This window comes from Apteryx mantelli, chromosome 14 (assembly GCF_036417845.1).
Source record: "Apteryx mantelli isolate bAptMan1 chromosome 14, bAptMan1.hap1, whole genome shotgun sequence".
Taxonomy (NCBI): Eukaryota; Metazoa; Chordata; class Aves; order Apterygiformes; family Apterygidae; genus Apteryx; species Apteryx mantelli.
In genome coordinates, this window is record NC_089991.1 from 3,140,766 (window position 1) to 3,165,657 (window position 24,892).

The 24,892-nt window shown below is 46.8% G+C and overlaps 1 protein-coding gene across 1 annotated transcript in view; it reads right to left on the bottom strand.

The window, feature by feature from the left end:
• FSTL4 (follistatin like 4) overlaps window positions 1–24,892 on the bottom strand; it is a 174,814-nt gene that overhangs the window by 145,897 nt on the left and 4,025 nt on the right. The window lies entirely within an intron of this gene.

Genomic DNA, 24,892 nt, shown 5'->3' on the forward strand with positions numbered 1-24,892 from the left:
AAAACTTGCCACCTGTCTAGTTACACCACATTTTTCTCTAATTTTTAAACAAACAGCTTGAAAACTAGTATATGACCCTCTAACTCTAAATCAGTGCTTCACACTGTCATACCATATGCCAGCCTCTGCTTAGGTAGGCTCCAAAAGTGTTAACAGTGATTAAAAATTATTGCAGTTTATTCATGCTGAGAATCCCTTCTTGTCTCGAGATTCAAATCCTCTGAGCCAAGAAAAAAGGGTGTTTTTTCCCTCCCCAAACTGCACTTTCCAGGAATTTTCCATCTTATTTTATGCTTTTAAAACATTTTTTAGTTTTGTTTTGCTTTAAAAAGACAGACTTGGTGACTAGAGTCCTAATTTACTGTGGTGTTTTAAGGGGTAGTAACTTCATGGAAAGGAATTTAGAAGTTATCAGTTACTTTTCCTTTAAATAAGCTGACCTTTTTTTTTTTATTGCTTAAAAAAGATTTAATACGTTACTGAAATTCTGAATGTCAGTACCTCACCTGAATTCAGTCTCCCAGCAGTAAATTCTCCTAAACGTTCCCTGTTTAGTCAAGGATAAAAACCATTTCTTACAGGAATAACTAACTGCGGCGTTGCTACGAGGAGCCTCACGTCAGATAGCATCGACCCATACTGGGCTCCTTTAATAATCTGCATGCTAATGTACGGAATTCCCAGAGTTTGGCATTTTCATTATAAAAATTATTAACACTGAGAAGGATGATCTGAAAAGATCTCCTGGGGATGATGCGCTGCCAGAAAGGGGAAGGTGGAGATCCCCCAACGCGCGGGACACGGCAGGACGAGCCCCAGGAGCCCCGTGGAAGAGGCCACCCAACGCCTGCTCACCCCTGGTGTCCCCAACCGCAGGACAAGGGTGGCCCAGCCACGGTACAGGGAAGGTAGTTTTTAGGAGGCAAGCGAAAGCTTTTTTGTTATCATTGCAGATTTCATCACGCATTGCTGAACTTCGCAATATATGAAACCATAAAACTCATTGAATAGGGTTCAGCTGAAGGACTGTAAATATCTAAATTAATTTTTCATACTCAGAAAATACCCAGACAAGTTTTTTAACCCCAGACTCCCCTGTTCGAGAGCTCTCAGTAGACACTTTTCCTGCATGGTAAGATTAACAACTAGAGCCGAGCAATTACTAAAATACTTTGCCCTGTGGGAGCCTGCAGACGCAACCAAAGTTCCTCCAAACAGGGAACCACTCAGAGATGCTATTTTCTGCCACTTTTTGTCTCAGCTTGCTCGAGATCAGGCCCTTCTGCTCTGCACAGCCCCATAAAGCTGTGGGATATGCGGGTGCTGGAAAGGCCAGGGTGAGAGCAACCTGCTGCGACGATGGGGCTTACTAATGGAAGACCTTAACCAGGTTCACCAGTCACCTCTGCAATGTCCCTCATCGCAGTCTCCAAAAATGCTGGATTCAGCAACCCCTATTTCCTGCAGACTAGTTTCTCCTACATCAGCCATTTGCATGCCTCCTGAAGGTGGTTCCCAGGGGCTTCTTAAAACCGGGAATAACTGAGCTATTCTCTATGAAGGGTGCACAGGGAGCAGATCTTCAACGCTCTTCAAGCCTGTTCTCTTGTATCAACCCTTGACCTGTTTTCTAGCCAAGCACTCTGTTTTCCTGATGTCATCTTCGTTCAGCAGCAGAAGCAAGGGGGCTTACTTACTTCATAAGATGTGACAAAGTAACACATCAACTCTGCAGATCATTTCTTCCAATCAACATCTGCGAAAAAAGATACGGAGAAAACAGGCTATTTCCCTTTTTTACCCTATACAACTACTAGATTGCACAAAGCAGTGACAGAAGGAGGATTATCTGTTATTCTGTCTCCTGCTGCTGGTTACAGGTTTTGAGCAGTTGACTACCGGAAAGGTCCACAGAAGATCAGCAGCCTCACAGAAGTCGCTGGGTGTCCTCAGTGCTTCTCTAGCAGCTCTCCTTTCATCATAGAGGAAAGGGGATAAGAACCAGCACAGAAGAAAGACTTCTCTGGCTTGCTGGTAGGCTGAAATATGGCAATATCCAATGGGTTGCATCAATCATCTTTGGAGAACTTCTTTTTTCCCCCCTCTGTAAATCTATGTATTGTATGCATTAACTTAAAAAAGAGTATAAACTCATGTGAAGAGTTGAAAATAATAAAACCCATATCTTTATGCAGTGCCCCAAAACAGAGGAGACGGCAATCTAGAGAAGATATTGGTTGTGGGAGGGAAAAGCACATGTGAAAGAAGGGCACGTGCCTGTGGGTCAATCGCCTCCTTCACCCAGGCCCCTTGCTGCAGACGATTCTCAGCGGACACTTTCACAACCTGCCCTTCTAACAGATTTCTTCTTCGACTATTCTCCCTTCCACTCAATGTCTTTGTCACTGATCTCTGGTCTGCCACATTTTCTCACTCCTCCTATAAGTGACAGCATCTGCTCCTAATCTGCTTGGTAAGGGAGCAGGAGAAGGGGGAGCGAGATCCTAAGGATGTTCTCTTGGTGATATAACTAGACTTCTGAGGCTTGCAATCAGCACGACACTACGCTGTCCCCCTTTGATGAAAGCAGCACAAATAAAGAAAAAGTAATTAGATTAATCAAGGAGAGAACTATTTAGCAGCTAATTAAAATACCCAATTAATCATAACCTCTTCAAAACAGTCTGCTAAAAATGGGTCAATAATGCACATGCTTTTGAACAAGCCTTCATCTCTGAGCCAGAAAACAAAATAAAAACAAAACCTGCTGATACTGTTTATTTCGTGGTGGGTCCGATGCCACCTGCTAGCTAGACCTCCTGCTTGCTGAGCGGAGTCGCGCAGGGCGGCAGCACGGAGATGCCCGGCGTCCCCACAGACGGCGACCACGCGTGCTGGGCGTGCTGCAGGAGGATCGCAATTTGAGGTTGAGATAAGTCACCTGCAGCTTATAGTTGAAATAATTAACAGTTGCTGTATCAGTGTTGCATCTCCAGCTGGTAAAATGAGCACGGGCTTTCCTCCAGCTTTCTCTCCAGGAGACCTGCTCCACATCCCCCACGCACGCAGCGGCACCTCCTGGCTCTCCATGGCCATCTGAACGCGACAGGATCGTCTCCTTTCAAACATGAGAAGTTCACATCCTGGCTACCCTCTTGGACCGAATTGAGCAATAAGCTCTGTACCTTTTACTACCTCACACGTCTTGCTACTGATGGCTCATCCGTCCTGGTCGTACATTTTGCAAGATCTCCCACATCTTTGGAGTGACAGAGGCCTACGTGCATAGCTGGCAAAATATTTTAAATTGCAAATACACTGCAGCTCTTCCTGCTAAAATCCTGATCAAATGGGAATTCGGTGAATAATTTGCAAAATTCCAGTACGGTCACACTAAGCTCTCTCTTTGCTGACTGCTGGAATAGGCATTCTCCATCGCCTTCCTCACTCCCAGCCTGCAGAAAACCGTGCCAAAATACAGAGTCACATTCTTCAATGTTTACAGTAAAACCAACTTGGGCACAATCCCAGATGGAAACTCCGTATCCAAACGCTCTGGACTCTGGGGAAATTCAGACCTGAACTTCATCCTCTACTTAATTAATCCTATGCAAACCCACTGCTGGCTGCAAAGAACCGCAGGGAGGCTGAAGGATTCGCCTAAGTGAATTTCCACCCAGCTTGGCAAAGTTTCTGTTTTCCAAATGAACGTGTCCCTCTCCTCCCTTTGGCTGATCTGATTTTACTTGTTTCCAGTGGCCACGGGGGTGCTTGTTAAACTTCATCCAGCTCTGATTAAATGGCACGACGCCTGCCATCCCCGCTCAGGTGCCGGGCCCCAGCTGGCGGAAGGGACCATTTCACCGATTCTTTCGGCAAGGCTCGGGCTTGGTTTTGCTTTTTAGAGAAATCCATTTGACAATATTCCCCGCTCAATGCGACGTATTTTGAAATTTCTTGCTGTTTCCGGGAAATGCCGTAATCGCGGCTGCAGCCGGGGGGGCTGTGGTGCCCCAAGGCCGCCGCAGAGCATCCCAGAGCATCGCCTCCGGCCGCCCAGGAGCCCGGCTCTCGCCCTCAGCCCCGACCTCGTGTCCAGCGTCTCCCATTCACTCCTGCCAGGGCACTTGAACCACTGATTCACTCCTATGCCTTTTTTATTCTAATGAAATAAGTGTTTTTAATAAATTAACTGGGTGAGCATTACTTCTATTATTTTCTATTTGAAAATAATAAATCAGGGTTTGTAAAGAAAGTAGCGATTGGAAGGGAATCTTAGCAGAAAGTAGTCAGGTTTTATTTTATTCCTATTAGCCATTTTAATTATAATAAATAATGAAATAGAGGGGAAATCCTCCACACCGCCCCGGTCAGCGCTAACGCCAAAACGACCCCGCGCTGGCGGGTGGCTGCCGTTCACCAACCTGGGCACGGGCTGCTCGGGCTCACCGGCTTTGGCTGCAGCCTCGGAGGTCCGCTTCGCCGAGGTCCTCCCGAGAGGCTGGTGGACACTGGCTCCACATCAGGTCTGAATGCCCAAAGAGCTCCAGTTCCCGCTGCTGGGTGAAAAACGCTGGGTGGCAACTGCAGCTGCACAAGTGCAAAGCCACAACGTGCCCTTAGCTGCAGATGTGACCACCTACCCGGAGGGGCCAGCGGCGCCAAGGCCCCTGTGATTTACTGGGGGGATGTGTACGAAAGCATGAGTGGGTGATGGCCAACAGCAAAAGGTAAAAGAGGTGCTATTAGCGTCATGGCACTGTCAAACAAACCTTTCGGGCTGCTGTTAATTCAGATTACGGCATTACTGTCCCCAGTCACTCGTCGCACCTGCCAAGCCAGCCAAAAATAAAATAAAAAGGCTTGTTTTCCATCAAACCGGCAGGCTGATCGAGATCCCCTGCAGCAGCACCATCGCAAGACCTGGCTAACGGAGGAAGTTGCTCCACTCCACAGCAGCACACTCGACTGCCTCCAGGAAAGCGCTTACTGCTTAACTTGGATCTGCAAAGGCCGGAGCAACCGCCCGCTCCGAGCCGCGCGCCCGTCTTCTGCGATGGGTGTTACGCACGCTTCATTCACTCGAGGGTCCTGAGATACAGCGCCAGGACAGAAGTGGCCGTCAGCAATATGACCCATGCGGGTAACAACCACGCAGCAAAGCTGCTGCCATTTCAGACCAACGGCCGTTCCTCCGGCTCATGCAATAAAAAGCCTGCGGTTTTGAAGCCAGAGGATCGGGTCCCAGCTTGCCACCCCCGGGCACGATTCATGTAGCAATTATACCCGTTTTGTTCGGGGGGGGGGACGCGTTGCCCTGTGACCACCTTGGGAGGCGTGAAACGAGCTCTGGGGACCCCCAGGAGCAGAAACCACCACCCAGCGCCCTTGCACCAAGCCACGGATGCGCCTGGGGGATTCCCGGGATCCATCCCCGCGGCTGGAGCCAAACACTCTCCCAGACCCCGTTCCCGCACAGCCACGGGGAGCAAGGCCTCATCCTGCTGGGCACAGCCGCAGAGTCCCGGACGGACGGCTGCGCGCCCGCCGGCATGCAAGCCTAACTGCAAAATTAAAGCTGCTCACAGCAGAATATACTTAATCATGAGAAACAGCGCGCTAGAGAGGATTAACAAGGTTTAGGATTTTGATTGCATGGTAGAGCTTGCTCAGGTCTGAAATCCAAGAGCTGATATAAATCGCAGGAGCAAAGCGAGCCCCAGAGGAAATGCATTATTTTATCCCTTTACGTGCACTTTTGGAGAGCTGCTGCAGCAGAGCATCGGCTGCACAGGAGCGCGCGCAAGTCTCCGCGCTCGGATCCAGCCCTCCATCCCCCGGGGGCTGTAGATCCCGGAGGCAGACCCTTCCCGAGGAGAGGGCTCCCCCCAAGGCGAGCCTGACGATGGGACTCCCAGGAGGCAGCCAAGAGCCCCAGCTTCTGCCCACGCAGGGACTTCTGAACGGATCTCTTATTGCATAAGCAGTACCCACAAAAGCATAAATCATCCTAAAAAGGGCATGTCAATTCGCCTCACTGTTTTACACTAACGAAATCTATTTTTCCAATTATCCGCACCTCTCATTTTATTGATCAGCAGCATGAAGCAAAGACTGTGGCAAAGCGACTATTTTTATAGACTGTTGACGTCAATTTACGCGCGGAGCTATGATACGAGTGTCTCTGGGTTGACAAAAATCTGCTTGGGTCATCCGTCATTCTTATGACTCATCACTGCTATTTGAATTTAGGGAGAATTCATGGTACCAAGACACAGAGAAATACAGAGGAAAAAAGCTTACAGTCTCTGCCTGCTACAGATGCTAAATTCCTATATACAACCTTCGTTGATGGTAAACAGTTTTCATCATGGAGCTCATGCCTTCCTGATCAGAGAGAACTACGTAAACTGCCAGCAGAAATATAACAGCAATAAAATGCTAGATAATATTTTACTTTTTATGTTTAGTATGTGCTATTTGTTATGGAACATTCTGTGGGTTTTTTTCCCAACTGTAACAAATACCAAGCCAAATGTAATAATAAATAAAAAAGACCAAAATTTTCCAAAGTGCTCAGGAGTCATCTAACTCTACATTATTTACCATTGATTTCATAGCAGAAGATTTATGCCAATGCTAAGCATTTTTAAAAATCCTTAAATGTCAAAGATTAACTCAGGCGCTAACACGTATCTTAGACTATGCATAATAACTTTATATAATATATAAAGGTAGAACTTACCATAAAAACTACTTCACAGAAAAATCTCTTTCCTACTTATTCAGTATTTCAAATGTCTCCATAGGGATAAAACTCACTTGGCTTTGCTTTAGCTTTACCTACTCACTCAAAAGCTAATTCAGCCCAAGACTAAGTTAGAACATTAGTTCTACAACAATTTAAAGTATTTTCTTCACCACACTAAACTGGAATTTTTACCATCCTCAAGAACAAGAACAACTTTTGGAACATTGCTCAACTCTTTATCGTCCAAAAGTCACAGCAGTCTATAAAGATCGTCCAACCTACTGCCAAAAAATACGTAATGTGTTACAGCCATCTACAGAATTTATACAGCATTTTCAGTCCCCCTACAAAACATCCTTCCTGTATTTCAACTAGCTATTGATATTCCCTTAAAAACAAGCCCATTCACAATGCCATTTATGCTTTGCTTTGCTGGGGCTCCAGGAATATACATTACTGATTGCAGAGACACTTTACCACCAGGTACGTTTTGAACTTGAGCCAAACTGCTGTATTTCCCCCCCGGAGCGCCAGCACTGACTCCCGGGGCGGCGTGGGGCTGCTGGGGGTTTGGCTACTCAGTCTGCAGGTGGGCAACAGCTGCCCGGCCGCGATGGCTCTAGCGATAACCCTGACCTCGGCATCCCCACCTACGGCCCTTCTACACCGCCCCACGTTTAAAATATAGCTAAAAAATACCCAAGCCAGAATCCCTCCGGTCTCGTGGGCTGACTCGAGGTTACGCCTGGCTAAGAAAATTCACCCCAAAGAAGAGGCAGCCTGGCACCAAGAGCGCCACAAGGAGGAGCAAGTTAGAAGGGCAGAAAAAGGGGAAAAATTATAAAAGTAAAAGAAAACGTGTAAAGATCATGTTCCACAGGAAACTTTTATATACCTGACTCCTTGGGAACGTCGGCGCCGTCGCGGGGACGGGCTCGCCTGCGGAGCCGCTCTCGGGAAGCGGGACACGACTCCCGCGACACAGCGGCGCCTGGCGACTCGCGGCAGGGCACCGCGGTCCGAAGCGATGCTCCTGTTGCAGCACAGGCTCTTTGGGGCTAACCATTCGTACCTTAGCTACGTTCGAGTCAAGAAAAGTAAGTTTTATCACTACACTCCCAGATCTCAGATTACCAAAGACTTTCAGTTGTGCAGATATAACGGTACCGATTAGTCTCCATTACTAACTATATCCACTTTCACGACCATAACAAGATAAGACAGGATAATAAAGCACTTCTTAAATCCTTCCCCAATTATTGAGCTTTTCTGAAGGCTTCAAAAGTGAGTGTGAAGAAGTGTTAAATAGCTCAATACGGGCGCCGCTGCTCCCACGCACGTGCTACGCAACAAGGCTGAAATGCAAAAAAGCACACGTCTCTTCATGCGCCACGATGAACAGCACCTCAGCCCAGCACAAAACAAAACAAAACCCAAAAAAACAAAAAAAGAAAGAAAAAAATCAACAGTCTTCTGCAAACACCAAAAGCAGCCTTCTGAATAATCTCTATCCTAGGACATCACCATCAATTTAGGAGCGTGCCGAAGCTCACTTTAGGCAGGAGCCATCCGGCGCCCCACGAGGGCAGGACGCGGGGTGGCGAAGGAGCCGGAGCCGACACCAGCAGCGGCCCCACGGCGGGCCGGCACGCTGCAACCGCCACTCACGAACAAAAACGAAGCTTCCCAGCTTTCAAACAGCCAAAGGGATTAGCTGCAAGCGATGAGCCCGAAAGGGCAGCCGGCGACCTGTCCGCGTTTTTAGTGACCCCAAAGCAACGGTGCTCTGGTTTTCACAAACTCATCATGTAAAATAAAATCTAGCTGAAAGCCAGTGTGGGGCCACAAGATGCCTTCAATTAGCTTCCTCTTCTGCTCCAGGAAAACTGCAGCCACAGTCGCAGGGGTTGAGAGGGGCCGAGGTTTTTGTCTAAACAGCCTTCTACTTCATCAACACTGTACAGTTTCAGCAAGATTTCCTGGCAGCCTGCTTGGATTTAACAAGCTATGCTGCCGTTAAAACAAAGCCGGAGGTGTCCGGGAGCGCGAAGCCTTTCCCACCAGGCACCGTTCCGCAGCGGCTCCAAGAACGACAACGCCCAGCGACGAGCGGGACGGATGTTCTTCAGATGTGCTGAGCATCTTCTGAACACGCCGGACACCGAGCTCTTCCAAAAAGAGATGATCTCGCTTGTACCTGCCGAGTCTAGCTAGGCTGATCCCAGGGCTGCCGAACCTGGGAAACTATTCCGATGAATAATTTTCTCCAGAAAACGGACACGCCGTAGTAACGGATGGGAAGTGACGAGGCTGACGGCTCGGGGGGCGCAGAGCCGGGGCCGCGGCTCCCCCCCGCGTACACCCCCGTCTCGTGGCCCAGCACCTAAGCGCATCTCGTGCCAACCGCCCCGCTGTCCACGGTGCGTCAGAAACCCGCGGATGGCGAGGGCTTCGGCAGCCTGGCGTTTTGTTAAAACTGAGCTCGTGCAAAAGCAGAGCTTCCTTGCCACATGCCTGCCATGCTTTGGTAGTGCTAGAAACGCCAACTTCTCTGGGACGGAGACGATCCTCTCCATTGCACGGACAGAAGTCCCTGCACCTTGCGCATGGCGATGGCAACGGTGATTTGGGTGCAATTGGGTGAGTCCAGCCACACCTGGGTGTTTGCAGCCCGAGGGCTCGCGTGGTGCCGGGCCCCGCTGGAGAGCCCCAGCAACGTGACCCTGGGAGGTCCCTGTCCTCAGAGGGCCACCGGTGGCTCCTGCCGGCTCGCACATCCGCGCCTCCTGCGGAGCTCGGCCTCGGAGCAGCGGCAGCTCTGCAGGGCCACACAACCTCCAACCCCGCAGCAGCTCAGGGGGAGCCTGAGCTCCCTCCCTGCCTTCCAGCGTGAACTGCAGGGCCTTCACCTTAATCTGAAGGACTACCCAAATACCTTGAAACCTTCACCCAGCAGCCTGGTGCGGCCAACCCAGGTAGCAGAGCACGTTCTTCCTCCTACCCACTTATGTTCCTCCCCCAGCTTGCTAAGGCTTTCCCTGGAGGCTACCCTAATGAAGCATTTGAAAAGCAAAACTATTTGCGATTCCATAGTTACAATTTGCTCAAGAGGAAGATGCTAAAAAGTTCTCACAAATAATCCTGAATAACAGATAATCACACGGTTGGAGCTACTGGCAAAAGAAAATTGCACTACTGACAGCACTGCAGTACCCATCTCACTTCACCCAAGTGAATTTGGCTCCACAACACTTGACAAAGTTTCAAAACTCATAAAAAAATAATCAGAATCGATATTTGTGAAACAGATCTGATCTATCTAGTACAAGCTAGTAAAGAGCAACTGTCTCTGAGGAACAGAAACACTGGAGATCTCCTGTGAAGAACACACCCCAAATACCTCCAACAATTCAGTTCCTCAGTCCTAAAGGAAGCCAAATGAGACCCCTTTAGCTCTTCCCAACCATTACTTTTCCTTTAGCCTCTAATTCCTGAGCAAAATAAGCAACTAAGAACATAGCAGTGAGCAAACAGCAACTGGTTCCATCAACCAATCACTTCCGCACCCCTCTCTTAGGGTTAGGAACAAAGCAAAGATCAAAACACTATCGAAGGGCATCTCCTGCAGGCACCGAAACGCCGGCGGCTGCGATGCTCACGGTGCAGCGCGCTCTGTACCCTTGCTGCAACGCACACCCAACACGCGCCTGTACCGCAGCTGCCGCCCCAACACACCCCAACCCACGAGCATCCATACCGTCCCAGGATTTCTTGAACACCTAGATAAAACCACTAGGACTTTATGGGCTCATGAGTCAACATTATGCTCTTGATACAACTTGAAAAAACTGCTTGCCAAGACAAAAAATAAAGTAAAATAAAAACAGAACAGAGCCGCAGGCTCAGGCCATAGAAGTGCAAAGGAACCTGGAGTCTGACTAGCTGTTAAAAACCTTCCCATAAGGGACATCCAACCCACTAAAGTATCTTTTTATGTCTAAATCTTTCCCTCAGAAGACCCTGAGCAGAGTTCTGATCCAAAAAATAAAAAATATAAAAATAAAATCAGGGATTCTTGAAAGTCCACAAGAGGTGTTTGTTATTCCTATCGGTTTACGGGAAAGGCGCCCCAATGCCACGCTGATGGGTCACTGTGCAGAACAGTCGCCTCCATTGACCAAGCTTTGATTCAGTTTCCTCATGGGCAAGTTCTAAAAGTCACATTTCCAAGTGAGACCCGCTTTAACCAGCTCTGCTGGGTCTCCCACAACAACGTTATGATGTGGCTTCTGCACCAAGGAATTGTGGCAACAAATTCAAAACCAGTTTTCTACAAATATTTGAACATTTGCTTACTGGCAACATTCCTCTTCGCAAACCAATTTGCTAAAATATTCATGACAAGCGAACTAAAGGGCCACGGATACAGCCAAAGCGCCTACATACAAAAATAAAACTAAATATTCACTGGAAATGGTTTTGCAGCGTTTGGCTGGCTCTAGGTTATTGCAAGCATTTCCCAGCGGCGGCTGGCATTCGGCACCGCGGCGTCCGCTGGAAACCCTCCACGACCGCCCCGCAGGGACGCAGAGAGGGAAAGCCCCTAAGCACCACCGCAACGCAAAGAAATAACACCCTGCACGGCGGTGTCGTTAAACCACGCGCAAACGACCGCAGCTCGGCGGCTCCGAGTCTTGCTCCAAACATATATAAAACTTACCCGGAGAGCTGCTGCGCTGCAGCAGGGACGAGGCAACGATGCCGCTACGCCAAGCTCTCGCCTGAGCTCTCACAGCAAAGCCAAAGCCCCGTGTCCGCGCCGGATGCGCTCGAGCTCTTCTCTTTGAGCTGCGCTACGCCTTGATCGTAATCCTCTGAGCAGGATAAATAAATAAAATCCCGCTAACACTCCTGTTATTCCTCCGAAATCATTTTAAAAATGAAATTCCTTGCATTATTCCTGAACAACAGCTGCAGTCGCTCAGTCCTCCCACACTAAATTGCTAGGGTGGCAGAAGAAAAGAGCGAGCCGCGAAGGGCAAAAATCTGACAAAGGTCCTGAAAGGAGATTGCAGTTATTGTGGCGAAGATAAAACACCGCACATTTTACAGGTGAACCTTTGTTCAGCCCATCAGGCTGCTTTTAGTGAAAACAACTCTCACGCAAAAAGGAAAACAAACATCTTCCTTTTGTTGGCCTTGCCATCGGCTTTCTACCACGAAGGTTACATTTAAATATAATTGTAAGCTTGCAAGCTTGTCACTTCACACCGTGAAGTTATTTCCACCTCTGAAATTTTAACCAGAAGAGCAAAAGAGGGACAAGTCCTGTTTTTCTCCATCTCATGATTTCATTACCATGGGGCTTTCCATTCAGCAAGATTATTACGTGCTTAGAAAGGCTGCAGGTGCATTTGCAAAACTGCAAAATCCCCTTTCTCATCCGGCACCCCAGTCCCAGCCGGTCGGTTAACTTTTTGGCGAGTACGGTGCTTGGATCGGATTCAAAAATCTACCGTTGAGTGCAAACCCATCACCCTTCTCCCCCTCTGACTAACCCCATGATTTAGGTTCCAGGTATATGCATTGGAAAAACCACACGCGCCAGGGAATACCATAGGGCCTGGGACAGTGGGATGGGGATGCTCCAGCTAGCGCTCCCATAGTCACTCCTGTGACCTCAAGGAAGCCTCGGGCTCTCCTTTGGGTTGCAACTCCCCATCCCGTAAGGTGAAGATGACTATTTTCCCGGCACGCAGGAGCGTTGCAAGACCTAATTCATTCATCTTTTCAAAGCATCCTATGACATTTTGATGGAAAAGGCAAAATATTATTAATAAAAGCCTCCTGTTTAAATCTCACCTGGAAACCTTCCTCTTTCTCTTTGATTTGTGACTGGTTAATGGAGTTGACATGCACATGTCAGCAGCAGAAGCCCCACGGCAAGGCGCTGGCCACAGCGTTGGCACTCGTTCATGAAGCACCAGCCAACCAGGACCGGCTGCTTAATGGACCACGGTCCGAAGCAAACCGCACACCTACCATCCGAATCAGCGCCGGGCAAGGGGATGGTCGGGGTAATTCACCCTCCCGATGTCTCAGGAGCCAGCTGGCTGCAACGCGGTGACACCAGGCTCCTGCTCCAAGCTCCCGCCGCGCCACCAGCATGCAAGTACAGTAACAGCGATGCTTTAATTAACTCTGCGCTTTCAGACTGAAATTCCTCACGGTGACTCAGCTGTTTAGCAAAAAAAGTTTCTCCTAGAAGAGCCCTCTGAGTCACGGGCAGATAGTCCAAATCTGCAGATCGCTCGTTAGCTTGGGATGTCAAGTTTCAATGTTCGTGGGAACAGTTTCATCTCGCAAAGAAGAGAGAAGGCAGATAACCTTACCGTGAGCACTTAATGTACCTCCAGCCAGAATACCGCTTCAATACAATATGCAAAAAAGCAACCTAGGAATTACAAAGGGCTTTATCAGCACCTCATGCTGCGAAGCTCTGGCTGAGTGCTTATTTTAAATAGTGTTCCTCTGCCTTCATGCCACCTCCTGCAGGAATCATTCCTCTCAAGCATATTAGCAAAAAGTGTTTGTTAAATCATACAGTTGAGAGGCAGGAGCTGGAATGAACTCTGATGGAAGCTACACAGGTTTTTTTCCCTTGTAGTCACTTAATTGAATCTGCAGCATCAAGTCTTTTAGTATTCCCCAGCATTTAGAATTTCAATTTGCTCCATGGATTTTTATACTGAGCACCCAGGAAAAATTAGCATTTGTGCTGAATAGCTTTTAATCAACTGTTCTCAAATGTCAGTCCTTTTTATCTTTAAAGCATTTCTAAATCTCCTCACCTAAGTCTCCCTTAGTTCTAAAATTTATTGTCTGTATTCGTTTTCCCTCATTCAGTTCCCAGTGTTCTTTATCATGATCTAATCATGTGAATCTTTAATGCTCATCTCTATCTTGCAACCGTCTCAGTTTTCTTTTTTAAGTAATCTCTTGGTCTCTCTCAGGGTACTTTTTTAAAGGTTTTCTTCAGCTCCATTTCAGGCCCAGAGATGGAGATGTCCTACTGAAAGTCACCTGCCACAGCACCGCAGGTTAGCACTCAAAGGCTCATTGGTGAAGCTCCTCTTAATTAGCTCAAGTCATTTCTACCCAAATAGCATTTATGGCATTTTGGAGTAATGACAGCAGCTTTGCTAGTGTCGAGAGTTTGGAAGAGCTCAGATTCCCGTAGGCATATATTTGCCAACATACCTAAACCTGAAAAGAACAAGTGTTAGGGGAGTATTCCCAGCTTTTTTGCTGTCTGAAAGGAGAGCATATTGCTGGTTTTAATCTGTTCAAGTCTCTTGGCCTTTTTTGAAGGAGTGACTTCTGGGCCGATCAGGACCTGGTTTCTTATTGATGGCAATGGCTGTCAATAAAAGAAGCCTGCCCTAGGAAGAAACACAGATCTTGAAAAAATCCCGCAGGACAGGATAGTCTTTACGTACAACTGGATTAACACCACAGTACACATGAAATGATCGAGACTCGATGTCCACGTGCCCCCTCTGCTCGCGGAGCTCCAGCGCACAGGTACTCACCCCCAGTCAAGCCAACTTTAAGATACTGGTATGTTCTCTGCTTTGGTACCACCGGGCCTCTCCCACCTCCTCTCCGCGCCACCCTCGCAAACAAAGCTCCTGAGGAGGAGAACTACTGCGCTCTTGGTGGTCGCAGCCAACCAAAGCCGAACGATGTATTTTGCAGGTCTGACACTCTTCACGTAAATAACTGACCTCTCTCCAGAAGTGGCCCCCGAGCTCCTGCCCGACGCCCTCCCAGGCTGAAGCACCTGCCAAGTGTCCCAGCAATGCTGCATCGCTGCTGTCAGGCGCTGCCCTTTGAAGGTTTCCCAGCACAGAAAACATGTGAAGTCAACAGCAGTTGGAATTCTTGACTTTCACCAATGAAGTATAAAAAAAAAAAAAAGAGTTTTCCCTGCTTATGCGGTATGTGTTGTGCTTTGCTTCGAACCGTTTGGAAAGCACATGCAGCACGTGCTAGCTTTCCCTTCCAAAAAGGAAAATGATGAATATAGCCACTTGCTTGATCCCAACTCATTCTGAGACAAGTCCTGGAAGTGTGAACAAATTAAACTAATTTTAAGCTTCTTCATGGCTTCACCAAAAATTGGGTGGCTCCCTGAATGCATCCAGTGGTAGATTAATACCGATGCTGTTTGTTCAGCCTCTTCTGTACTAGCCAGCGAGAGGAGCACATAGGCAAGCCCTGCTCCACCCGCTGCAAGGCACCGTCCCGGCCCCGTGCACGCCGACCGCCTGCACCGCCAACACTCCCAAGCCGCAGCGATGCTCCTCGCGCCGGTGACAAAACCGCAGGACTTTGCAAAAGCAAGATTTTATTTGCAAGTGCACTATGTTAACAACAGAAGAGGCTCTACATACTGCACAGAGATCAAAGCGCAACAAAAATGAATCAGAGCCGCAGACACAGCTTAACAAGTTTAACTAATAGATCAGCAGCCTTCAAGAAAGGCAGCAAGTACCTGTTAGCTCAACGCTATCAGCCCACTAGCAAATGAAACGAAACCAGCATTTAAAAATGATCACTTTTATAAATTCCACAGCGTAGCCTGTATCCATTGAGCTTTACAGCTAGTTATGGAAGATTATTAAATCAATATTAATGCTTTGTAATGTAATAATCTCTCCCTCCTGTACAGGAAAGATACTATCATATTCCTACCTAGTTTTTGTCCTGTTATTTACATATAGTTCAGCTTTGTTCTTTTAAAGTATATCAAAATAATATTTTCCCTTGCTTGAGGACTAGCTTCTATTATGTAGAGTAGTGCTACTTCAATTTTCCGTGTCGAAACATCAATGTCTTTCCTTCCTTATGCACATGCAAACAATGATTCGGGGTTAGACGCCTCAGAGAGGAGACAAAAATAAATTTACAAAACAGAAAGTCTATGTTCAAGATGTTTTAAGAATGGCGTTCAAATCAAATAAAAGGCAGAGGTGCAGACCAACCACACTCCTGCTCTCCAACAGAAAAGACAAGTATCACATTGTCGCGTTTGTGAACAGGCAGAGGAAGGGAAATTCATCTGAATATCTATATGGATTTGTGAGATCACTGCACAATAACTCAGTCTGGAAGATTTTAATCATCACAGGAAGGATTAAAGTCACATAGTGCCCATCAGTGGAAGGGGCACAGGCTGGAGGAGCTGTTGGGGGTACCACGATGTACAAACACCTGTAAAATCACCACACCTGCAATGGTCCTGCACACCACCAAACCACCTTGAGTGAACATCTGCAATGGGAGTAACAGAAGGAATACAAATGAAAATCCGCAGTTGTACTGCTAATGACACTGAGGTACCTGGCAGGCTGGGACACGTTTTGAGCAATGATGTACTCTAATTGCACTCGGAGGGACAGCAGTGCCACCAAACAGCAACCCTGGTCAACAGCCGCTGCTTACTGCTACCACTGTACATCGACATTAACATGAGCTTCACGCACAACGAGTATGAGTATTTACTTCGGAGTGTATCTTAGAAAGAGGATCTCAACACAAAAGCCAACAGAAGTTCTCCTACACCTCTTTTAATGAGCAAAGACAACCACCCAGCTGGTTTGGAAAGCCCGTTTGGCTGCTCACTGTACCTCTGTCACCAGCAATAAATTCTACACGATAGGTTCAGTATTGTTAACTGCTTTACGTGCTTCAGTAATAGGAGTAATTTAAAAATCACCTGCAACTGTTTTGCTTGAAAATTAATAAGCGTTTGCAAAATAACAGCTAGTACAATAAGAAATCCCAGCAATCTGTTTAGTATTAGAAATTCAACCGAATCCAACTTTAATCTAAATATCCCTCTTCCAGAAGAGAGTTTGATTTGGATTCTCCACGGAAAATTGAGCATACCCCCCAAGCATTCAGAATTAGGTTTGATCCTTCCCAGTGCTAAGGGAGGTCGAGAGGATGAACTTCACCATTGGCATGAGCAGATGGGAATGGCCCCAGCCAGCAGGAAGCGCTGTCCGCTCGGCACTTGGCTGCATCCACAGTGCTTCAAGCTGGTCTTCAGTAACACAGTAAGCGTTGCAGGCAGCAGTACCCAAGGCTTGATAGGAACACTGGCTGGTAAACACCAGCCACATCCTTGCACCTTTTTCCACATCCTTTACTTGGATTCGCCCATTTTCCTCCAGCCTCATCCTCTGCTTTCATTCCCCACCGCCACTGCTAATGCTGTGCTTCAAACACAGCTTCATGAGCACCTCGTCGCTTCAGCGAAATGACTGTGGTTACGGTTTTCCGGTGCTAGTCTTTGAGCAGGAGGAGCGTGTGCTACCCTAAAGTATAATTTCATTTCCCCTCTCTGCCCTAAACAACGACCAAGCTGCAACTCCAGAGTCTTTAAATTGAGATTGTCTCATGCTGCCGTTGTCTCCTACCACATTCTCATAAAATCTTAGGGTGAATGCTTCTATTTTCAGATGCAAATGGTTCCTTAAAACCCTTTCTAAACATCTCTGACATCCTCCCTTATGCTCAGGCAGAATAGCGACTGCAAACGGCACTAAGGCCCGGCTGATTCTGAAGTGGAGCTGCCAGGCAGCATGTTTCATAAATGGTGGGCTTTAGTGACCTCAGGGCAACCAACGTGCCCTAAATTATAGGAAAGAAATTAGGAGGAAGAATTCAGTTTTTTTTTTTTTTTTAAGGTGTTAATGCTGCTGTTGAAATATCCTTTAATTCCTTTGTTCACTGGTTGATACAGAATGTGAAGCTGTTTGGTTTTATGGGCGATATTACGACCATACACGTCAACTTTGGTGACTGAAAAAGATTAATAGACAAATACTTAAATAAGATGAAACTGATGGCTGCCACCAAGTGAGATGGTTCAGAGGGTCCCCACTCATGACCTTTGCAAAAAAAACAAAAACAAAAAAAAAACTTTACACAATTTCATATTCAAAACAAATTTTTGTGCTTACTCCTTTTTTTACTCCTACATTGTGCTTACTCCTGCACTCCCCAGATGGCCTGGAGCTATCAAAAACGCCCAGGACCACTGGTTAGGGATGATTGCAGATAACACTGCTTTTTTCGCTAGTTCATCCATGGTATATTTCCCACCCCATTCAGCTTTACCGACCACATCTGAGATCTGCCACCATGTACAGGACGCATCTGGGTGGCGTTCCAGCAGCAGGGACATACAGATGCATCTCGGGACACCGGTACAGGTGACCCATCTGTACGCTACAAGGACTTCCTGCAGACACAGCTCTCCTTTTCACTGACTAGTTCACATCTCATGAGCTAGTACGGACATCGTTCTCCACTGCCAAGACAGATGTCATATCTCTCTAGAGAATATACTAAATATTTGCTCACTAACAGTTCCTGGTGGGATACCCTAGGACTTCTCATGAACAATTACACTGGAAAAGCAGCCAATATTGCCTTCTCCTATTCCCAGGTCCTGGGGGCAGCCTGTACTGCCTGTCCGAGTCCTCATTCCGCTCTGTACCAGTAGGGTTACCCCTAAAGGTGTGACATCCTCAGTGAAGGCTTCTTATTAGTAATATGCATTAGGTCGCACAAAGGCTCTTTTTTAGGACTCACTTTTTCATTCTTGTCTGCATTTCTTCTTTGGGAACTTTTTGTGGTTATTTTTGGTTTTCTTCCTTAGGCTCATATTTTCCATTCTGTTAAGTACTTTTAACCTTCAAAGAAAACCCAACTATATCAGGGAGCACTTCACAACTCACTCTTATGGAGCCACAGCTTCACTCCCATGAATTTCAGCAACGTGAGCAAAAGTCTTTTAAATGAAAATGAACAGAAAACATTATTAAAACCCTTATACATACTCATAAAAAATTCCTACAACCAAACCTCAGAGCAGACTGTCCCATTTCTGCATCCTTACATAAATCAATTGAACTTCCATAATTTACCCCAAAGATGGATGTAGTCTATTTATTTGGAATTAAGCTGTCAATCACATTTAAGAGGATTCCACCTGAAAGCCAGGTATAATTGATCACTCCCCAAAGGAATTAATGAACAGGGATTTCCAGCTGAAAAACGCAGCATGGGAATAGTGAGGAATCCTTTTTGGTATTCAGAACACCAAGTATATTGAGAACATACTCAGTATTCAGTATATTAAGAACTATATCAGCTGTATTGAGAGCAAACACGTATTTCCATTACATATAGAAGTATGATACATAACATTTGAAACTCCTAATATATTTACATTGGACATTGAAAAGATCATTATAAGCCAGTCCTACTCTTTGAAGACCCCAGATTCTTCCTGAGTGGGATTAATCACATGCCTACCAACAGCTCTAAATCCATCTTACTGCCACCGAAGCACTGTCAGCAGCACTGCAAATTTAAATCGGGAAATATTAATTGCCAGATGGGAAATCTGCCATTAGTTCACACTCAGATTTTTCCAGCTGGAAAGATACGGAGTGTTAAATGGAGCAGATTTCTTTGCAGTCTGCACACTAGCCGACAGAGCCGGTTTGTCTGCTTTGCAACCACCAAATGAGCAAAACATTCAACACCTTCTCAGGGATGTTTTGAAATGCTGTTCCCTACAACAAATTGCTCCTGGAAGCACCAACGCACGGACTAACGCACGGACAACAAACAAGGTGCAGAGGAAGCAGAGCACCGCCGCCCGCGGCTGAGCTCACAGCTACTTGAGATCAGGGCAACGCTACGTCGCGTGGGTTATCAGCCTAGCTTTTTTTTCCCCCCCCCAAGTCTGTAATTCATTTACATTCAAGCATTGAAAATTTGCTGTCAACATGCAGATTACCATTTGCCATAATTAGAAAGAAAGCTTTTGAGGATTGAAGGAGAGAAATATCAGCAGTTGAAAATGAAAGATATCATTTTAGGCCACGAAACCGTAAGATTAGAGCATAATTCAGGTGGGCAGGGGGCTCCGGGGGTCACTTGGTCCAGCCTGCCGCTCAGCGGGGCCGGAGCGGGCTGCTCGGGGCTGTTTCCAGCTGAAAACCTCCGCGCACGGAGACTGCGCAGCCTCCCCGGGAACCTGTCCCCTGCCCGACTGCCCTCCCTCCTGGGGGACAAAAACCCTCCTGGGTTTTTCCTTCTCTCCGTCCAGGCTGACCCACTCATTCCAACTTTTCCCCTCGTTTCTCGTTCCCCCACCAGGTGCCACGGCGCAGAACCTGGCTCCATCGTCTATAACGTACATATGTCACGAGAGACCCATTCCTTTTTACTCTGTCGACGGTACCTACACGCACACCTACAGGCGGGCGGGCAGACTCTGGAAGCCTGGATGTAGGTAAGTAGCACGAAACGCCAGCGGCTCAAAGGCACCGGGCTTGGAGCTGAGCGCAGCAGAGTGTGCAGAGGCGGGGGGGCGTCACGCCAATTTCTGTCCAAATTCCATCCTAAATCCATCTAAAAGTACGATCTATTATGTGCAAAAACTGACCTTGTGAGGAGGAAAATTGCTGCCAAGGAAAGAAAGAAAAGGAAAAAATATATATCTTCAAGTAACGAACCACGTTATTGAAAAAATTACTGACATTTTGGGAGAGACTGGTAGAAGACAGAATGGGACTGGAATACCAGAGCATGAAAATGCTTTTAGAATGCCCCAATTTCCCACGTAATATTCTGTCAGATCAAATAAGATTAGAGATCTAGTACAGCTTGGACTGAAAAAAAAAAAAGAATACAGTAATCAGCACAGGTCTAATGCATTTATCTAACTGAAAGTTCAAGAATTTGGTCAACCTAGTTGCACTGAATTCATGTCAGCGTACAAACTAAGTCTGACCAGCTGCAGCACAAAGACACTTGATATCCTAGCAAGAAAAGTTGAGCTTTAAACAAAAAACAAAACAAAACAAAAAAACAAACCACACAGTACACCTAGATAACTATGTCAGAACCTGAGAAGTAAAGAACAAGCGCGGGAAAGCGATGCGGGTGCCGGACGACCAGGCTGGGCTGACACAGGAGCGCTTCAGGACTGCTGATCTCGCAGGAAAAAAAACAAGGGGAAGAATAGAGAGGAAAAAGAGGAAGAAAAAAAAAAAGGAATTTATTCCTAAATCCTGAAGAGGGAAAAGCCTAGCTTTAAGAAAAAAAGATGTCTGTAATGTATGCACATTGCAGGAGAAATAAAGTGTTCCCATGTTTCTGGAGAAAGGGAAAAGGCACAGGGAGAAACGGAGAGACGCTGCAGCGAGTGGCGTACGCACAGTTTTGCTGGCTAAGAGACAGAGAAGCGAGTGAAGAGACTGAGTGCGTGTAAAAAGTCAAGAGGAAAGAAAAAATGCGCAGAAGTGGAAAGAAAGGAACCGCTGCTTGGGAAAACAAAGCACAGTCCAAATCACCGCACTAAAACGATATGGCTGCGTTACCCAAGTCTCTGCATTTATTCAGACAGAAACGTATCCAGGCCAGCTGCTCCTTTTCAACATCTCAGTAATTGTCATCCTGAGCACAGATATCTTTCAGACTTTCACCACTACTGGAAGCTCTTTTGGGGAAGAGGAATTTCTTTCTTTCCCTCTTTGGCAGAGGGCAAAAGAATTTCATCCTTACATGTTTTGTCACCCAGTCAAAAATGCCAAGCGCTGAAATCAAATGACTACAGGAACTCAAACGGAGGCACGGGCAGAAACCAGCCAGACAAACCCAAAACACCCACAGAGCAGAGAAGTCTTAAATAGAACAATTTCCTCTGGGAAAACCACAGACTCTGTTTCCTACTGATGAAGACATACAGACCAAAAAGAGTTTCCTCAGCTCGGAGTACGGGACACAGGCCAGCGGGGAGAAACGTCCCTCCCGAGACAGCTCCATCAAGGACTTCTGCTTTCTAATATTTCCCTTTGGACTCCAAACATTGAGGAAAGTTTTCCAGCTATTTATCAGCTGCTTTGCCAGCTGAGGAAAGGGGATGGTGTTCATCCTCTCCCAGTGGCAGCAGAAGGGGCGGACGAGGTGCTCGGAGACCTCTGGAGCTGGTGGGATGTCACCACACTCCCCCTGTGGTGCCCAGCTTCTGCTGATGCCGGGAGCAGACGTCCACGCACGGCATGCTCCAAGCGGCTCCAGGCGCTGACTTTCCGGATTACGCTCAGAGACATCTAGTAATTTCAAACAACGCTACATAGGAACCTGAATGTCTTCAGAAAAGCAGTATTAGGAGGAACATTTGGGGAAAATAAGAGATGCAATGAGCAAAATGCAAGTTGCAGTGATGCAAATGCCAAGTTCCAGTTGGTTATTTACTACACCAGCAGGGCAAAACCTAAAAACCTACACACTTGCGAAATGGCACACACACTTCATGTGCTGGATCTTCCAGGTTTCAGGATGCTGCTTCATTCTAGGCTACATGAAGGAGGAATCAGTCATTTGCCCAGAGCCAGATTGATTGTCTTCCGACTCTTCCTCGTATTAATGCTAGTACAGAATAAAATACCAGTGAGGCAGCAAAAAAAAAAAAAATCAAACAGTGCTTGTAGCAACACACGAGCATTTGCTATACATCAAAGTACTTCACAGATGATATGTTAAAAAAAACAAAAAAACAAAATAAACCCTAAACAATCCTTTCCTACTCCCAAAACACCAAAACACAAAAGAAACAGATCCTGGCTGCTGGCTTTAACAATTTCTTGCAGAGAGAGCCAGCTCAGTCACTGAAACGGAAGGGGAATATTTGATCTATATTCCATATCTACATTTGCTCTACCTGCACTTTAAGGTCACCCAGCGCAAGGCTAGCCCCCTTGCGAACTGGCTAAACCAGCCGACCGTACAGATGCCGTCTGCAGCGTTGTTCAGATACTTCTACGCAAGGATTCAAACCTTAATTGAAGAAGTCAGCTGGGACAAAAAACCCTTGAAGAAGCCCATTCATCTGCCTAATTGTACTCAAATAATTAAACTACCTACTTGATAGAAAATAAATGGAAGGTTATGCTTCCTGACAGAGAGAAACCTTATATTCAGCTGAAACAGGGCACTCTGCACCTTCAGGATTTTTCTCCAAGCAGAGACGCCTTATAATGTTGTGTTTATAATGCCGGTATAATCTGTAGCTTAATAGGTTATTATTACTTTCTATTAAAAAGAAAACATTATCATTCTTGATTTACAAATAGGAGACTGAGGTAAAAAGGAATGAAAGGATGCCAGCAAGGTTACTCATGAACTGTGTGGCAGAAACAAGGGCTGAAGCCAAATATTCCTATGGAGTCCTACTCTATACCAGTGAGATTATTCCCCCTTAAAGGTAAATTTGTTTTTCTACATTTCATCTCTGCAGACAGCGATAGAAGTACTTTTTTATTTACTCATGCAGGAAGGGAGGAGGAGAGCCTCTTTGTTTCTCGCCTTCCATAAAGCTCCCATTCTGCTGAAAAGCGGCTTTGAGCAGGGCTCCATCACAAGAATTTAAGGGTTACTCTAAACTGGGACACAAAACTACTACTTTCTGACATCATTTCATGGTGTGTTCAGGGAAGTACTCAGGCATGACATTGTATCATTAGGTATAATACAGCCATTGCAGAGGCACTGATTACTGCAATGAGAACTCATTTTCTTTAACAGTATATGTGATATGGAACGAATAAAAAGCTGGGCCAGAAACATCATTGTAGAAGGGCAGGCTATATGCAAGAATGAAAGAAATGGCCAAAGAGCCATTTTGGGGAGTCAGGGAAAACCTACGGCACTGAGCGACTGAGTCCCAGCAGGGTCTCCAGGGGTGAAATGAAGACCAGCATTTCGCCTCCTGGACCTCTTCTCCGGAGGCTGCAGCTCCATCCGCAGTTATTCAGGGCTGAAGCCTGTTCTCAGCCAGATCCGTGCCCTGATCTGGCATCACACAGAGATGCAGCAATGCTAGTGCCAGCGCTCGGCAGGAGGAGCCGGCATGTAGGATGCGGCAGCAACTCAGCTTGGCTCAAACTGATGGCCAAGCCTCGCCTGCAGGCCTTGCAAGGAGGACCAGCGGTGGTGCGGGAGGCAAGGGGAGCAGCGCTGCACAGCTCAAGGTTGGCATCGCCATTTCTGAGCTAGCTGGCGTCCCCGCAGCACGCTATTGAGGGAGCATGTCATGGCCCAACGCACTCCCACGGGGCGTTTAATTGAATAAGGATAAACAACAGCTTCATTAGTGGGAAAGTGTAATTACTCTTCTAATGGTAAAACGAGCTATCCACATAGTTGGTATTGTAAAAGATGCATCTCTGGGACAATAAGATCTTTGCAAAGATGCTCCTTTTTAAAGCGACAAGCAAAATAAACTCTTCACCGTGATCTGTTCCTGCAAACATACCTTTAGGTGACCCTTTTTCAAGGCTACTGTTCTTTTTTCTAACTTCCATACAAAGTCTATTGATCCCAGACTTAATTACCTCCTAATTGCAATGGATTAGCTGAGGTACGAAGGGCGGTCATTTCTCTCCTGGAAGAAGGGCACTAGGCTGGGCTTTTGGAGACTAAGTAACATGACTAGGCTTTAGGTTCAACCTACGTTGATGCAAGATCGCTCACAAGCACCACCACCAACAGCGTGGTATTCGGCAGCAACACCGCTCTAATGGTGCGCTGCCGCCTACGCGTGTGGGAACAAACCATTCGTGTGGTCAAGGTGTGGAACGGGGGTGGGACCTCTGAGCAGATCAGCCATCCACCCATCTCGGAGCACGGCCGCACACAAGCTGACACTGGCTTCTCCGGGCACCAAAGCAGGTGCTGAAAACAACGTGGGCTCTTCCAGCATTGATGCAGAAAGCCTTGTCTCATGAAGCAACGGCTTACACAAGTGCATGTGACAAGTTACAGTACCTCAGCTGATGTTCACCGAGTCAATCCTACGACTGATTCCTCCATCCCATCAAAAGCCAGACCCTTCCAAACCTATTAGATTTTGCAATGCTGAGCACAGCTGTGTCTAGATAGCTCTGCAAATTTTCGGCTAGTCTATCTGCGTCTCAGGGCCTCATCAGCAGGACAAGCACAGTAATGTTCTCCTATCTCCAAAGGGTATCCTATCTTACCAGACACTTG